The following is a 3302-nucleotide window of genomic DNA, read 5'->3' as shown; positions in this document are numbered from 1 at the left end:
TTTCTTTCTGACTCCAAGTTCTCTTTCATCAAAGAGGTATATTAAAACTGAAAAAAATATATTTCGTAAGTCCTCCGTTTCTCCTCTTACAAGAAATAAACGTTTATGTGGTTCACTGTTTTTGTTTGTGTTACTACACCGTGTATTTGTAGGTCACTTTTTCTAAAGTTCAATTAATTTTATCGTTTCAGAAACCTATTCGCAACTACATATATTTCTATACATGGTACCTGAAATATGCACTGAAGGAAATTAAAAAAGCAACACCCTCAATGAATGTGTTCAGTGGTACCAGGGTGCAAAATGTATATTCTAAGGAGTTGTAGTGTTAGTGTCTCTTTAGACACTGTCATCAGCGGTCAGGTGGCGCTCAGCAGGTGTGTCTTGTTTTGCCTGTGCAGGCAGTAACTGCGCTGGGCTTAGAGCTGAAGAGTGCTTACAACATTCATTCTAGAGGAGCAACAATGCCTCACCAACGAGTGCGTTTCCCTGCTGAGCGTCTTTAATCATTTTAATTGAGTCGCATTGTGAAAAAGCCAACGGCCTTGCCCCAGTGGTAACACCGGTTCCCGTTAGATCACCGAAGTTAAGCGCTGTCGGGCTGGGTTACCACCTGGATGGGTGACCATCCGTTCTGCCGAGCGCTGTTGGCAAGTGGGGTGCACTCAGCCCTTGTGAGGCAAACTGAGGAGCTACTTGATTGAGAAGTAGCGGCTCCGGTCTCGGAAACTGACCAGGAGAACGGTGTGCAGACCACATACCCCTCCATATCCCCTTCCAGTGACGCCTGTGGGTTAAGGATGACACGGCGGCCGGTCGGTACCGTTGGGCCGTCATGGCCTGTTCGGGAGAAGTTTAGTTTAGTTAGTTTAGCATTGTGAGAAAGGGAAGCTAAACATGTTGGGCACAATGAATCTGTGATGTGTCTCTGCTTCCAGGAGTGGTCTGTGCGACATTCCCACACCTTTAGACGAAGTTATGGATGTCTGGATAATGCAGATGCACATCAGGATCGACACCCTGTGCGAGAAGCGGTGGCTGACTAAATATAGCCCAGGGACGAAATCCGGGCACATATTACTCCTGCTGTGCGGTGAGGAACGACTGGGAATCCTCTCCTTGTAGGAGAATTAAGAGCACGTGTACCTATGGTCTGGTTACCACGAATGGCAGTGTGTAGTCTTCAGTGATAAGAGTAGGTTCTGTCCACGTGCGGGTAATGGACGTACTCGTGTATGGCGTGGACATGGTGACCTGCCTATTCCAGAGTGCATTCGTCCACGACACACAGGTCCCATCCCAAGTTTCGTGGTGCGAGGGCCACCATCTACAACCAAGGTCACACCTCATGTTTATGCAGTGTAAAATAACCAGTGCCATTTAAATTACAGTAGGCTGTTGTCCTCGTGGTACTACCGTTTCCTCGACAGGAAGGAGATGTGATTTTTCAGCAGGAGAATGCATGTCCATACACGGCTGCTGCAACCCAAGTGCTCTCGGCGTTGAATAGCAATTGTTCTGGCCAGCAAAACTACCAGATCACTCTCTAATTGAAAACATATGGGACATGATGAAGCGGGATCTTAGACGTTCTCCAGGACCTGCAAGATCCATTGCCGAATTGCAACAAAGGGCGCTAAGTGCTTGGGAAAATCTGACGCAAGATGACATTCTGCACCTTTATATTCGTTTCCATGTGAGAATACCCGCCTGATTTGCCGCTAGTAGGGGATGCACTGCGTACTGAAGCAATCGTTTGGCACCCTCTGGTGTGGACGTGTCTGTTCTCCCGCTGCAGTCTTGGCCATTGTCATACTATTCATTGGTTATTATGAGTCCTGTGGTGAGAATATATTACCGTTGCAAGTAAGTGAGATAAATAATGAGAGGAGGCGAGATGCCGCATAGACCCCACATAGAAATTAAAACAACAAATAAACGAGTGTGAACTATGTTACAACGAAGGAATTCAACAGTCAAATCTTCCAAAACGGAACGCGAGAGTCATAACATGCGGTACTTCTGTAGAACAAATAGAGAAAATAGGAGGTACTTACGTCTGGAAGTCCTTTCCTTACTCCTAGCTGTTGCCCACGGACGTTACACCACGACACAGAAACATAATTGAATGTAGCGGATAGACACTTCAGTGACCTGACGGACGGTTTTTAATTTTGTGAAAAAGAATGTGGAGCACGAAGGAGATCTGAACCTCATAGTCCTACTCCGTCACAACAAAACCACGACACCGTGTCTATTCAAATTAGCTCGATTCTGCACACCTTGTGCTTTGACCGTTCACTGTTTCTGTTTTGTTTCTTTTTTCACAGTTCAGTACACTTTTTAACTGTTTTCGTGCTTGATTTGTCTTCAATTTTTGACAGGATCTCCACTGGGTCATCTTATCACTAAATATGAGCGACGTGCGATGAGGAAATTTCCTTGTTAGAAGTCTTTTTCCCACTTTGTCTGAGCATTAGAGGTGCATTACTGATGAGTGATGTAATAATGAGAGACATAAATGTGCAAAAGTTTTTGAAAATAACGGTAATACACATGTTGACTTGTCAAAATAATTGCAGTAACAGATTGCATGTTACACCCAAATTCATGATAAATTTCTGTTACCTCTAAGTTATACGAACTGGGATATACTATCTCATAATGGAATTTTAGGTTTATGTGATCGGTAATTTTTGCCCATACGGCTTAGAACGCGAGAAGAATGTTCTTCTGTCCTAAAAACTCAGAAGAAGGTGAAGCAACATTAATTACTGTTCCCAACGTAGGTCTGCGGTCACCTCGAATGACCCCAACCCGCTTTTCAACGCGTTGGCATGTATTTCCTTCGCGCGGAGTGACCACGGGGTTAGAGGCGCCATATCAAAGATTGCGCGGCCCCTCCCATCGGAGGTTCAAGTCCTCCCTCGGGCATGGGTGCATTTGTGTGTGTTGTTCTTAGCATAAGTTAGTTTAAGTAGTGTGTGAGTATAGGGACCGATAACCTAAGCAATTTGGTCTCTTAGGAATTCACACATTTGTTGAACATGCATTTCCTGAAATTACTGATGTATTCTTGAGTGATCGCTCGTCTGGAAGCTCCATCATCAGCTCCAAAATCATCGAGCGAGATTCATTATTTCTTCCAAGCGCATTTCAGACCCTATCACAATTATTCAGGTCCGAGGAACATGCTCCTTCCATTCGTGTATTAGTCACACTACGTAGAGCGTCACGTACGAATTGATCTCTGCCAGAATAAACACTATAGTTCAGACAGATCAAACGTCGCTAATGACTTA

The 3302-nt window shown here is 44.7% G+C and overlaps 1 pseudogene; it reads left to right on the top strand.

The window, feature by feature from the left end:
• The first annotated feature begins 535 nt into the window (after positions 1-535).
• LOC126250377 (5S ribosomal RNA) lies at positions 536-653 on the top strand (annotated as a pseudogene).
• The last annotated feature ends 2649 nt before the right edge of the window (positions 654-3302 follow it).

The sequence above is a fragment of the Schistocerca nitens genome, chromosome 3, assembly GCF_023898315.1.
Source record: "Schistocerca nitens isolate TAMUIC-IGC-003100 chromosome 3, iqSchNite1.1, whole genome shotgun sequence".
Lineage (NCBI taxonomy): Eukaryota > Metazoa > Arthropoda > Insecta > Orthoptera > Acrididae > Schistocerca > Schistocerca nitens.
Note: the sequence above shows the minus strand (reverse complement) of the source record. Positions and strands in the feature narration are given on the sequence as shown.